Source organism: Mauremys reevesii, linkage group 3, assembly GCF_016161935.1.
Source record: "Mauremys reevesii isolate NIE-2019 linkage group 3, ASM1616193v1, whole genome shotgun sequence".
Taxonomy (NCBI): Eukaryota; Metazoa; Chordata; order Testudines; family Geoemydidae; genus Mauremys; species Mauremys reevesii.
The window spans coordinates 200,232,678-200,247,324 of NC_052625.1; the positions used below are offsets into that span (position 1 = coordinate 200,232,678).

Here is a 14,647-nt window from a genome sequence, read left to right on the forward strand (position 1 = left end):
AACTTTTGCAACCAAATTTCACACCTAGATCTTGTGATTGATGATTATTCCTGACAACTCCCCTTTTGTTTGAGCTGACCTGGGAGAACATGCTGTGTGGGCCTGATTCTACTCTCGCTTGCAACAGCACAAATTCACTGACTTCAGTGGATTTACTCTTGATCCGATGTAATTTAGCTGAGGGCAGAACTAGGCCCACTCATCTTTCATCTGAACCAGCCTGCTAAGGTTTTAGTAGGTTAGAAATTGTGGCCTAAGTTACATCAACACAAATGCAAAACTGGTGCTATTACCTGGCAAACAGTGCCTGTGAATCTTTTGTTTTATTTTTAAATCACCAAGCAATTAGCTTCCTCGTAGGAGGTCACTTAGTTATATAGGTCATGTTTGGAGTGACCTCTTCAACTGCTTGTTTCACAGGAGGGTTCTGAGTATGTTCTCTGGCTCATTCCATTGGCTTTTCCTCTCATTTAAAGGTATTTTGGGTCAGGTGTGCATGTGTGTGTGTGTGTGTGAGAGAGAGAGAGAGACTTTATTAGCAAAAGAAAGACAGATAGAAAGTTTGCTGCTATAGAGGTTTTGACTGACTAAGGAGTGCAGAAGGACCACAGGATTTGGTCCAGGAAAAATAAGGTGCAGATTCCTCATCTGAGTGTAAATTCTAAGTGAGTTTGCTGAAGCAGCCAAGGTCACAGTCTTTGCAGCACTCTTGTGCACTGGAGGGTTGGAAGTTTCTGCTTTGATTCAGCACAGTGGTGAGGGGGGCTCATCGGGTTTGCTGGGGACCTTCAACTTCTGTTTACTCTGGTGTGATTGAGAGTGCTCAACACCTATTAGCAGGCAATCAGCAAGATCAAGCCCCTAAGACCAAGATATACTTCTCCTTACACTGTTGCTTTTATTTAAAAAAAAAAGTGGGCCTTTGTCTAGGAAGGATGTAGAAATCCAAAGTGCTAGATATGCGTTCTCAGATTCTTTTAATGTTCTCCTTAAAGGCCAAAATCTCTTCTCAATTGCACCAAGGTACCACTAAATCTGAATTAATGCCACCAAAGTCATTGGAGTGACTCTGAGACTTGCACCAAGTTTATTGAGATCAGGATTCAGCCTGGCCCAAAGTGTCCTCATGAACTCTGAAAGGTGTTTGTTCACCATGGCGAGGTTAGGGCAGTGAAGACAGACCATTAACTTCTCAAAACCTTGTGGTGCCTTTTCTTGTGGTGCTTACCGTTCACAGAACTCCAGTCAAGGCAACCACTCGCAGGAAGCTACAATGCCAGTACTTTTCCTCTGTGTTACGTGCCAGTGCAGTAACAGACTTTAATGTATACATATATAAATATAGATAGATATATCATATAGTTATAATTATATATATATAATTGAGGTTCTGATGAAGCTGTATGGGGAATCGGCCATTCCTCTGCAGAAATAAATACTACTCCAGTGAGACTAACAGCTGTCTTACAAGGCTCAACATTCTGTAGAGTGTTAAAATCCACGGAAGGGTTTGCTTTCCTTTGAGTGACCTGTGCGTTGGTTTTCTATCCCCCCTCACCCCCAAACATGCTCTGTGAAAGTTGCTGTTTCACCCAAAAACAATTTCTTCAAATTGTCATCAGCCTTTACAGAGGGACCCCCTGATCAAAGGAGGCCCCCAGTTCTCCAAAGGCCATCAGGAAAGATGAGGACCCAGCCATGCTCTCGATGTTGTCAAAGGTGGTTTTGCTGTTGACATCAAAAGGAGCTTGGTCGGGCACAGGGGGTGTGTAATTATCATGCTCATGTGACTGGTGCAGGAACTTTGGCTGTGATGAATATAGGGGATGCTATATCACCTTGAGCTTCTCCTCTTTGGGCACCTACTCAGTCACTAGAATGCCACACATGTCATTCCATGAGGTTTTGCGCATTGACAGAACCGCAGACAGTTTCAGCTGATGACCAGTTGAATGACAATTCTGAGACAGCAACTTGATCTACTTTTCTATTTAAATGTTCTCTTTTCTGTTCTGCTTGGGGGGAAAGTCCAGTCCTGCAGCCCTCACGTGAGAGTAAATGTAACTCACTTTTACTCACATGGGTATTTCTGCCTGATGCCAGTGGGAGTTTTGTCAGAGTGAGGACTGCAGGCTTGGGTAGCGTGTCACCTTGTTTTTCCCTCTCTGTCAATACCTTAAAGTCTTGCGGAAACCATGGTACTGTTTCAGATGAAAGGATGTTGAGTGATGCTATTTTCTATTAAAGGGAACAACACCAATAATACTGTAAAAGGTGCTAGAATCAAACCTCATTTTATATACTTTGGTTCTTAGAAAAAAAATAATACACAGAATTCTTCCTGTGCAGCCTTACTGTAGATTGTTATAACCAACTGTTTATCCAAAAAACAAAAATTTAAAAAAAAGTGAAAAGAAAAAGACAAAAATGCAGAGATGCTGTATAAAGTGTAACAAAAAAGACTTTCCTATATAAATGTAAATGATCAGACATATATTAAAATGCACTTGAGGCAGACAGCAAGCATGAAAAGCTTTTGAAGTATCTGTGGGTTTTTTTAAATACGTAACTGTCATTTAATTTGGCTAGGTGGGAGGGTGAAAGACCAAGGTAGTTGCATTTCTGCTTAATTCCATTGCTAATTTTAGGAAATGAAGGGGACATGAAGGTTAAACTAATTAGCAAAAAGTGATCCTGGAAATATTTTTGTCAGAAGATTTTTTATTTATGATGATGATTACTGTTCTTACTCTTTTAATTTCTCAAACGCTTTTGAAAGCCTTGTTGTCTGCCACGGGTGTTTAGCATATAACTCTTACCTCAAGAACGCTTAAAAAAAAGTCAATTGTTTTTTCCCATCTCTGGAAAATTAAGAAAAACAAAATCAAAAATAACAAACAAACAAATACACAAGGCAGTGACCGAATGAAAGAAAGAGGAAAAAAAAAAGACGTTGAATTACAGGTTTGGTGGTCAAGCCAAACCATTCCTGGTGCTTACCCCCTTTTTATGTTGCTAAAGATCAAAATTACACGAGATGGGTTTAGACAAGTTTATGGTTTTAGGATGTAGCAAAAAAATGTATTTAAAAAGAATACAAATGTGCATGGAAAAAAACTATGATGGAACATTTAAAGAATGGCTGTTTTAATGTCAGGTGTTTAATGTTAGCATGTGTGTGTGTGCTGTAAATACCTTTTCATGTGTGACATGTACAGTTGACTGAGGAAAAAAAACATATGGAACCGAACTTAAAAAAAAATAATAATCAGATGCTATTTTATCAGATGATGCACTTTTTCACCTTGATGAGAAGCCACTGTTCACAACTATGCAATCTTCCAGTTTCTCTATCTCTATTCTCTCTCCAACCTCAAATTTCCAAACTATTTTCCATATCCCAAACCGTTTTTTCTTTTATACAAAGAAACACAAAAAGTTTCAAACTCTGGTTCAAGGTGAGAGTGCTACAGTGACGTTTCTCAAATTATAAGAGCTAACAAACAAACAGTCAAACAAAAGGCTTTTGTTTTGTTTTGTTTTTTAAAAAGGAGACTCAAACATGATCCTCTTTATGTTCTGTAAGTGAATTGCTGTTTTCTACATGTGCCAGGTTTCTGTTGGCTGTTTGGGGGGTTCTTTTATTCATTTTCTCTCCATTTGGTTTCAGAATTTAAAAAAAAAATCTGGTTTTGTATTGTAGGTATTGGGGGGGGTGAAGATGAAGGTGAAATTTGGCTTAACTTCAAATGTTTTAATATGTGTGTGTTATATGTATATAGTTTTCTACATAGAAAATTTGACACACTTTATAACGCACTTTAAGACTTGTATAAAGTTGTCTAAATGGAAAATGTAGGGGATATTATCTAACATGCAAATAGAGAGTTTTGATTAAGAGGAGACCAGATAATTGAGGATCAAGTGTGTATACATTATATAGGATGTAGTATATAAGATATATATATATATATATATATATTAAAAAAATAAATATGTGTATACACAGAGGGAGAGTATATAATCACACATGCACATATAAAGGATAATTTTCCTGTTCTTTAGGTTTATCGAGCCACATTAAATAGCCTGGTTCTATAGGGGAAATTTATTACTCTACTGTACACAAAAGGTCAAATTTGAGCCATATATACTCACTGCACTGTCCATCTTGAGTGGGAGAAGTGAGCGCATGTATCTAGGGAAATTTGGCCTTTAAAGCTTTTTTTCAGTTTACATGGGAGAACACCAGTGAAAGTGAGGGGATCATTTCTGAGGAAGCAGCGTTGTCTAGTGGTTGATGTAGGAAAGTAGGAATCAGGAGATCTGGCTGCCATTCTCTGCTCTGCCACAGACTTGCCATGTGACCTTGAGCAAGTCACTTCACCTCTCTGTGCCTGTCAAATGGAAATAATACCCACCCAGCCTTTAAGCACTTTGCACTCACATAAGGCCTTCGGTCTGTAAATACCGCGTCACTCCAACTGACTTCAGTGGGAGGTGGATCTGGCCATCTTATTGCGCTAGGGTGAAATCTGGGTTGCACTGAAATCAATGGCAAAACTCCCATTGATTTCATTGATTTCAATGCATCCAGGATTTCACCCATGAAATGAAGTTAAAAATCCTTCCCTACTTCATGATGGTGCTGGGTATTAATGAAGCTTTTCAAAAGGACTGATAGAGAATTGAATTGAAGATCACCTATTGTCAAGGAGGCAGGTGAATGCAAACCAAGAAGTGTGAATCGGTGTAGTCTCATTCAATCTAGATCTCACTCCCCTCCTCCTCCTGAGAAGTATCTGTGTCTGATTTCCACTCAACAAGAGTGAGTGGCAGAATCTGGCCTTGACTTTTCGATGCTGCTTTTTTGTGGGTGTGGGAACAGGGGTGGAAGGGAGGAGTGTCTTGCCTATGGGATCTTTGCAAAAAGTCGGTGACAATACAAGACACATCACTGTCTATGGAAGCAATGGTGTCCTGCTTAGATGAGAATATAGTTTTATGATCTTGATTGATGCTGATGGGAACTACATACACTCAATACCTCTGAAAATGAAACCATTTATATTCTGGTGACTACATTTAGGCAACCAAGTTTGAAAATTTTGTCCCAAATCTTCAAATGTTATGTCTTTATACAGCTTTAAAATTGCTCTTCAGCAGTCAGCTGGTCGGGCTCAAACTCTGAGTGCTCTGGAAAACATTTGGTTCCAGTTTAGTAAATGAAAGTTCTAAGTATGACCCTAGTTCCTACATTGCGTTGTATGTTGTGCTGGCAGATGCACAGCTGCATAGAAGCTTGCAAAGGATCAGACTGTGTAAGGTACCCTAGAGCGGGGGGGGCAAACTACGGCCCGCAGGCCACATCCGGCCTGCAGGACTGTCCTGCCTGGCCCCTGAGCTCCTGGCCCAAGAGGCTAGCCCCAGCCCCTCCCCTGCTGTACCTGCTCCCCCGCAGCCTCAGCTCACTCGCTCCTCCGCCAGTGCAATGCTCTGGGCGGTGGGGCTGTGAGCTCCTGGGGCAGTGCAGCTGCAGAGCCCAGCCTGACTCAGTGCTCTGAGCTGCATGGTGGTGGCGGTGGCGTGGCCCGGCTGTAGCACCGCCAGCCACCGGTGCTCCAGGCAGTGCGGTAAGGGGGCAGGGAGTGGGGAGGGGTGGATAGAGGGCAGGGGAGTTCAGGGTGGTGGTCAGGGGGCAGGGGTGTGGATAGGGGTCAGGGGGAACTGGGGGTTGAATGGGGGCAGTCAGGAAGGAGATGGGTTGGATGGGGCGGCAGGGGGCAGTCAGGGACAGGGGTTCCAGGGGCAGTCAGGGGACAGGGAGCGGGGGGTTGGATGGGGCAGGGGTTCCGGGGGGCTGTCAGGAATGAGAGGAGGGGTTGGATGGGGCGGCAGGGGTCCGGGGGCAGTCAGGGGACAGGGAGCAGGGGGGTGGATGGGGCAGGGGTCCCGGGGTGTTGGATGGGGCAGGGGTCCCGGGGAGCCATCAGGAATGAGAGGAGGGGTTGGAGGGGGTGGCGGGGGTCCGGGGGCAGTCAGGGGAGCGGGGAGGTTGATGGGGCAGGGGTCCCAGGGGGCCGTCAGGAATGAGAGGAGGGGTTGGATGCGGCGGCAGGGGTCCAGGGGCAGTCAGGGGACAGGGAGCGGGGGGGTGGATGGGGCAGGGGTCGGAGGGGGACAGATGGCGGGCGGGGGGGCGGGCCACGACCCCCTCTCCTAACCAGCCCTCCATACAATTTCTGAAATCCGATGTGGCCCTCAGGCCAAAAAGTTTGCCTGCCTCTGCCCTAGAGTTATATCATTGATGTATTAATACTTATTTCTACATCTATCACTTTGCTATCTAGATACCATAAGTCTCATATCAAGCACTTACTTATAATGCTACTAATCCTTTATGGGCTAAATGCTGGCATTTGACTTACACATGTACGTTTGGGGGTCAGATCATTCCTGGCTCTTGTAGAGGGGTCCTTAGTTTTTATTTGCTATTTGGGTTTTGGGGGTACAGAAATGGTTAATCCTACACACAGATCCAAGCTATTATTATTTTTTTCCATTGACGCTAATCCAGTGGGTGTCAAACTTTTTTACTGGTGACCCCTTTCACATCGCAAGCCTCTGACTGCGACCCCCACAATAAATTAAACACACTTTTTAACATATTTAACCCCATTATAAATGCTGGAGGCAAGTGGGGTTTGGGGTCGAGGTTGACAGCTCGCAACCCCCCATGTAATGACCTTGTGACCCCCTGAGGGGTCCCGACCCCCAGTTTGAGAATCCCTGCTCTAATCTTATAAGCACATCACCTAATGTCTCTCCTTTGAACTGCACTGCTGAGGGGTGCCCATCTGAAAAGGAGGCCAAGGGGAGACTGTGCTCCAGTTAGCAATTTACACTTAAGCTTTACGGAAAATTGGGGACACTGAATTGCTAGATTCGGGGAATGAAGAAAGCTGGAGGGCAAGTTTGACCCAAGCCCTTAACCCCATAATTTTAGATTTTTTTTAATTTAGTTGATCCTAGTTTCTTAAATGGTGAAAGCTGCAAAGCTCTCTTATCTCTGTGCTTCACCAGCAAAGTCTCCTTGAGAGAAATAAAGACCCGGGACAATCATGGCATGAAAGCCTTTCGCACCATATAGTCAAACACTCAAGCTTTCGAGACACACACAGCGCAACACAAATACATCCCACACACACAGCGCAACGCCAATATGCCACCCATGCACTGTTCTCCCAACAACTTACACAGCTGCTGTCAAAATGGCTGTTCACCACATTTTTAAAAAGCTGTACTGTTAAAATGTGTCTGGAAAGCAATGGAACTGGTTCACCCTGGTTAACCCTAAGGACAAGCATGCAATTGCTCTCAGCTTTTCTGCCCTGAGGCGCGGTCTCATATTTGTCTCAGGAACCCTGCCTGCTATCGCTGAGCCTATGTGACCCTCCGCACCTCCAGCCCAGCTGCTTCCCTTCTTTAAAATGAGACCTCCCTCACTTTCTAGCCCTCGCTACCTATTCCACCCACCCATCTGAAGTGGTCCCCTCCAGCACAAGTGAACTTCATGTTGGATGCCTGCTGTCATCCATTGTCTGCGCAGAACTCCCCGCTCCCCCGCCCCGCCCCAGCTCAATGTCTGCTGCCAAAGTGAGACATCTCCATGTATTGCTTTGCTTCCGGAGCTGAAGGAAGGCAGGCTGGGAGGAGAGGGGTCCCTGGCAGGGGGAGACACACAGCTGGGGTTTGCTGTAGTCAAGAATCCCAGTCCAGTAGCCACAGCCACCCTGTCCTCCTTGCCACAGAACCTCTCTGTAAATGGGTAATCACCCAGCGGACATCCCTCTCGGAAATGGCCATTTTCCTTAGGGGTTGCTTGGGTAGAGGGAAAGGATGCAAAATGATTTGATAACAAGGGCCATGAGTGGTACAGTGGCTTAGTGCATGTGACCATGAACAGCATGCTATGTGCCTCATCAACTTAAGGAGCTACTGCTTTAGCTCAAGTGCTAGGGGCTTCTGATCCGGGACTGAAGAGCCCAAGTTTTATCTCCGATGACAGCAATGCCAGATTGTGAAGGTGTTTAGGCACCCAATGGTATAGATAGGTGCCTAGTGGGATTTTTCAGAAGTGCCTAGGTGCTTAACTCCCATTGCTTTCCACAGGAGTTAGGTGTCACGGTCCTTCTGAAATCCCTCTAGACACCTCTCTGCACTTTAGGCACCTAAATACTTTTAAAATCTGGCCCTGAAGGTCTGAATGTTAGCAGCTCTGTCTTGGTTAATTAATTACTCAGACATCCTCAGTCTCTTCCTACCATCCTCCTTTCGTTGTTTTCTATACTTTGCTCTGAGTAGATTCTAAAATAACCTTTATGTGGCAGTTATAGTAGGGCAAGGGGAGGAGAAATGTTCTCAGACCAGTATCAGACAAAGCTCCAGGTTAACTCGCATTAATGATGCTCACTTTCCAAGTTACCACCTTTTGCTTCTACCTTCCAAGTATGGAGTGCGAGAGATGCACATATTTGGTACAGGAGTAGCAGACGGTAGAACCTCAGAGTTGTGAATACCAGAGTTCCGACCTGACCAGTCAACCACACACCTCGTGTGGAACTGGAAGTATGCAATCAGGCAGCAGCAGAGGGGAGGGAGAAAAAAAAGCAAATACAGTACAGTATTGTGTTAAACATAAACTACTAAAACAATAAATGGAAAGTAAAAAAAGCTTTGACATAAGCAAAGTGTTTGTCATTAGGATGCATTTTTCGTCAGCGTCATAAAGTTTGAAAGCTGTATTAAGTCAAGGTTAGGGTTGTAAACTTTTGAAAGCACCATAATGTTTTGTTCAGAGTTACGAACAACCTCCATTCCTGAGGTGTTCGTAAGTCTGAGGTACTGCAATAGAACCTGTTCTGGGCAATTATATACCCTGATTTTCTTTAACTGGGCCTATGCACTGTAAGAAGTTATGCCAGGGCTCAACTGCAGTAGTTAGGAAAGAGTTCCAGTGCCACACATAAGGGAGGTCATACTACTTTGAGTATCACCTTTTAGGGACCCTCCATATCCTTCATTTCTCTGTAAAGCACCATTCACACCTATAATACTGTGTAAATAATAATAGTTATAATTAATTTTAAAAGCCCTCAGTAGTTCAAAATGCCTCAGTACCAACTGTGATGGGAATTCAGGATCTATGGAAGAATCCCCAGTAGTCCAGGGCCCTAATACCTCTCTGGGCGGGCATTCAATCTGAGAGCCTGTCAACAGTGGCCAAGCAAACTATGGACCTGATCCTGCAAGACACAGTTCGAATTGTACCATGATCAGTGGAACTAGAGTGAGAGGGCCCATGTTTCTTCGAGGGACTGTTATTTAGGGGACACCAGGGAAACGGGACACCCGTGAGTTAGGTTGGAAGCAGCTCCGCCACGTGGATGGAGCTGTCCATAGAGTTTAATAAAGTTCTCCTTGTTAAACTTCACCTGCATTTAGCATCACCCCTTGTGACTGAAAAACTAATTACCCCCGACTCAGATGCAGGTCTCTTATCACCTAAGAAACTATTTGTAAAGGTGGCTATTGCTTGAAAGGTGCTACCATGGGATCACATCCTGCAAGGTGCTGAGTACTTTCAACTCCCACTGAAGTCAAAATTTGTTGGCCAGTGTCAACTGCTCTGGCTGCTGGATTCCAAGGCTATGCTTGTGTTTGTAATCACAAAGCGGTCAAGAGCACTGTTTAGTGAAGATCTCCCAGGTTGCGCTGCTTTCCATGGGATGATTATGCAAGAAGGGAAATGGTTCATTTTTCTCAGGCATCCTTGTGTTCAACATCACCAGAACAGCCCTGCTCCCCCATTTTTGACATTCCACTACTACTAACCCTAGAACACAGGCTATTTCTTTAATTGTATCGCTGTTGGGAAATCATGGAGAACTGACAGCAAAATGTCCCTCTGAATATGGCTTGTTGGCTGGAAATGCCTATGAATGCACTTCTTTTCTTTTCCATATGATGGTGTCTCTAGACAGGCTCTAATCCTAGCGTTGATTTTATCAGGACTCATTGAATCCAAGCTCACTGCTCTATTGAATATACATATATTAATGACAATTGTGTTAAGCCAAATTTAGAAACTGGAGTCTTCTACATCCCTATGTTTTGTATCTACCTCACTATGATTTCTTTGATTTCCTGTGCTTTAGTGTGGTGTAAAATGTCAGAGGTGATATGTAGATAAAAATATATATATATATACAAATATATATTTTTTGCTTTGCAATAAAGCTCAAAGCTATAACACTGAATATTCATAAAATGTCATAATCTTTATTGTGCTATCCTTTCTTAGTTGTAAAATCCTGTCTGGATCCTATTTTCCTATACACTAGAGTCAATATTGTTGTGTTCATTATTCAGTGGGTTATTACTTTTTTTATTTAAGTATAATTTTAGACATGTCAAACAGACACCAGAATGCTCAGATTATTCTTGGTTTTTCCAAGGTGCTTTCTTTGTATCTGGAATGAAGCGGTGAAACTGAAAGGAAATGATTTTGCAATCCTGATCTTCCAATTAAATGGTCTGATCTTAATATAGTGGATGCGGGGGAAGATGGGGCTAGTTAGGAGCAAGGGAGGAAAATATATGAACAAATGTATCTCACAATTATTTTTACCTTCTTCTGTTTTCTTCCCTTTTAACTAATTTACCCAAATGAAGTATCATTGAATTTGCAGCTCACGTTCAGTGTTCACATATACTGTAGCATCCCACGCAGCAACATCCGTTCCAATTTTTGATTCTGGAAGGCTAAAGATCTTTAGATTTCTCCCTTCATGTTTATTGTGCCATATTGCAAATTACACTTTCCCCTTCAGAATCTGTCACAGAAGGGAAGAGCTCGTCCTCTCCATGAAAATTGTACGTGGCTTTCTTTTGCGCTGTTTTACCAGTGCATTTCTCCTCCCGTTAATGCACAGAGTCCGAGATTACTAGCCAGCAATGCCATAATGACCAAGGTCTCGCCCGATATGCTGAGTACGGTACCTGTTGATGTTATCTCATATGGAATTGCCGGATGGATCGGAACTCTCATTTGTTTATTCCTAATATAGCCTGGCCAAACATGAAATATAAAACCTGATCCTGCTGCCCATGCAGTCAGTGGCAAAGCTCTCAGTGAGCCCAACGCATCGATTCTGCTCACTTAAGTAGTCCCAGTGAAATTAGTACTACAGCTACATAATTCTAACCACTGGGACTATTTGCACGAACGAGGAATACTCACATGGGAGTGCTTTCTGCATCCAGCCCGTTGACTTCACTGAGAGTAGAATTAGACTAATAAAGTTATAAAACCTTTAGAGCAGTCCATTAATGAGGCACTATTTATCCCCACTGCTTTGCCAAATATAAAGGAATTGTAAACAAGCAAAATATTTGGAGATGGATTGAGGATAATATCACATTTCTGGAGAAGGGGCAAATATTTTATCGAGTTTAAGTTCCAGTAGTTATCCTTATGGGGGGGGGGGGGAATAGCAACGATATTAAATGAAAGCCAGATGTGAGTGAATTTGAATAGAAGAGGGAAAATGCTGTTAGTGGGGTTTGTCTACATGTTGCCTTAGTATGTGCCAGCAGGGGTGTAAATTCTAATGTGCATCAGCGTGTTGCATGTTTGAAACAGGGCTATGTTAATGAGCACTGGGGAAGCTTTGTGAGCCACCTGGGCCAGTGAGTGCGCAACACACATTAGAATTTACCCTTTTGCTGGTGTGCTCTAAACCACGATGTAGACAAGCCCCCGTCTCACCTAAAGCACATGACAGGATTGCAAAACTCATCACTGAGAGGCAATTTCACAAGGTCTGTTCTGCAACTTCCTCCCTTTAACGCTCTACAAATTCTGCAACTGCTCAGTACAAAGAGATTTTGTTCACCTCTTTCTGATCTGGTGTCTGTACCATTCTGGCTTGGTGATTGTTTGCCTGTTCCCAGCTGTTTCTCCTTTTTTATGGTGTCGTTTTTGTCTATATGGGATGAAATACCAATGTGTTCTTGACTTTGTATAGCAGCTGGAATTACAGGTTGGAGTTGATTTGAAGCTACAAATCGAACAATGAAAAAAATAACTCACAACAGACGTATGCTTCCAAAGTTCGTGTTTGAATTTGAGCGATTTGTCACTCTACTGAGCTTTTTGAGGGGTTTACATTGAAATAATGAAACTTGAAGGATGATTGGGTTTTGTTTTGTTTTTTGAAACACCAAAAAGCACAATTACTCTTAAATTGTCATTATTTTATTGCTGTTCCATTATTTGATTTCAGTTTTCTCTTATCTGTACGTTACAGTCCCAAATTTTTTACATGCAACATGTCGACCTTTTGAGTTTACGCTTGTCACGTTACAGTAGGCAGAAAAAAGAAGTGGGGTTGACTTACCCTTACACATTAGTAATCGGCTAGATCGCAAGGCCACCTTTGTTCTTTGTCTGCTGCAAAAACAGATCACAGAGAGTCAAATTTTGCACCTCGTTATGCTTGTGCAGTCCCATTATAACGTAAAAAAGGGCTCGAGGCAGGATCCGCCTGTACCTGAATGATAAATGGCCTGTGCTCTGAAAGGGAATAATCTGTATTGGTTTGTATCTGCTCTGCAGTGAATCTCAACTGTAAGTTGTAAGTAGAGAACCTGCTGATCCTGAGCCCTTGTGTGACCGATTCCATCACAAAAGACACATGTGGCATGGGGCCAGATTCATCCCTGGTGCAACTGAAGGGCTGAAGCAGGGTTGAATCTGCCCCCAAGATGGTCAAAAAGGTTTGCGGATTGTATGATGAACTAGGAGATTCAGAATTTTGTCTCCATCTTTGTCTTATTAACGCTGTCCAGCTAGGGCCAAACCCTGGTCCCCTTACTTGCAGGAGTTCTCCTACTGAAACGAATGGGATTCCTCATGTGCATAAGGCAAGGAGGATTTGGAACCCGGTCTGTTTTATGGAACAGAAGCATTATCTTCCCTCATTCCCTTCCAGGTTAGATGCTGTGATCAAATTGTGAGCTTGCTAATGGTCCAGCAGATAACGGTAGGTCTTGATGTCCTGTTGTAACATGGACAGCAAACTTTTCTTTAGTTTGGAGTTCCAGGTGTCCCTTCGGTTCTGGGTTTTAGCCAAGCTAACTGAGGATCTGTCTATCTGGGCATTTATACCAACTCACCCCTGTGCTTTTCGCCAGCTTGTACGGCTGATCCATGTTTAGAAAGCTGTCAGTGGCTGTGCCATGAGTAAGAGTCTCCTTTCACTCACATGGGCGTAAATGTGGAATTATGCCACTCACTTCAGTGGAATTCACTCACTTCCAGTGGTGTGTAAGAGTACAGAATCTGCCCCCTGATTGAATGGCATTCCTCAGAGGGAGAGGCAATGTAATAGGGTGTCAGTGCTTGCCTGTAAACACTGTATTTTTAGCAGGTGACAGCCCTGCTGGGAAATAAGTATGTTGTACTAACGTCCCAGTTGCAGGTGGCTCATTATCCCATCTGGAGATAAGGGAGTGTCTTTCTCTCTCCCTCTGCAAAGAGAGAAAATGTAGACTGTGGACTGAGCAATCCCTGGGGAGGACCCCTAGGAGCAGACGTGCCTGGGGAGACGCTTGGGCTGAATCTCAGGTTCCTTTTTGAGAATAAAACCAAACCCCAGCAAGGGCGTTCAGTTGTGACTGGCTGCAACTCGCGTCGCTAGAGCAAAGGGGCAGCAGGACTCATGGAACTTACTTTTGAACCCCCTCTGTAAAAGAAGAACAAAAATTGAAAATGGGAGAGACCCCGAAGTGGCCGGAGATACAGTAGCAGCAAGCCAAAGATGCGGTCCGAAAAGAGCAGCGCTTCTGCTGCAATGTTTAGAACAGCAGCAAGCCCATGATGCTGCGGGAGCGAAACAGCAACAGTTCCTGGGGCAGGTCTCCAGAGGTTCAGCATAGCCCAGGGACGCTACCCAAGCTGCAGGTTCCATGCAATTATAAATCTGGATGATGACCCGGAGGCCTAACTGGCATGTGAATGGGTAGCCACTGCTGCTCAGTGGAGGGAGTCCTGAGTTGTTCATTTAGCTCCTTTTTTAACAGGAGAGGCCCAAGCCGCATATTGATCCCTGGTGAGGATGCTGTCGCAGACTACAAAGCCATCGACGCTGCTTTTGAAGTGGTTGGGGATCTTGGAGAAGGACCAGCAGCATTCTGGAAGGAGCCTTTTCCTTCGGGGGCGAGCAGCCTGAGACCTTCACCTCGGAGGCAACTCAGTGGCTCAAGCTGGCAGGATGGTCAGTAAGAGAACTGACGGATGCAATTATTTTAAAACAGCTTCTGCAGTTTTCTGGGGCAAGCAGAAGTGTGGGTGCACCCGTGTCAGGGAGAAGCTGTGCAATACCCAAAAGACTTTATGGAGGCGGAGCTGCGTGAGGAACCACCGACTTTCCACTAAATGAGGGGCCACTGAGACAAAAGCTGAAGGGATTTGTGGACTCCAGGAGGACTGAGCCAAAAGGAATATTCACCTGGTCTCCAGGTGGGAGTCTCCTGTTCACTAGGGGCAGGGGAGATTGTCGGGAGGGCAGGGAGCAGGGCCATA

General features: G+C 44.1%; 1 long non-coding RNA gene across 3 annotated transcripts in view; it reads right to left on the minus strand.

Annotated features, from left to right (window-relative positions):
* Positions 1–14,647, minus strand: part of LOC120399967 — a 71,591-nt gene that overhangs the window by 17,169 nt on the left and 39,775 nt on the right. Inside the window, exon 1 of one of the 3 annotated variants that reach the window (XR_005595430.1) lies at positions 2,080–2,233. The exons of 1 other annotated variant lie outside the window; for it this stretch is intronic. This is a non-coding gene — a long non-coding RNA (uncharacterized LOC120399967). Of the gene's footprint in view, positions 1–2,079; positions 2,234–12,366; positions 12,515–14,647 lie in introns of those variants that run through there. One more of the 3 variants, XR_005595431.1, reaches the window with a different exon arrangement.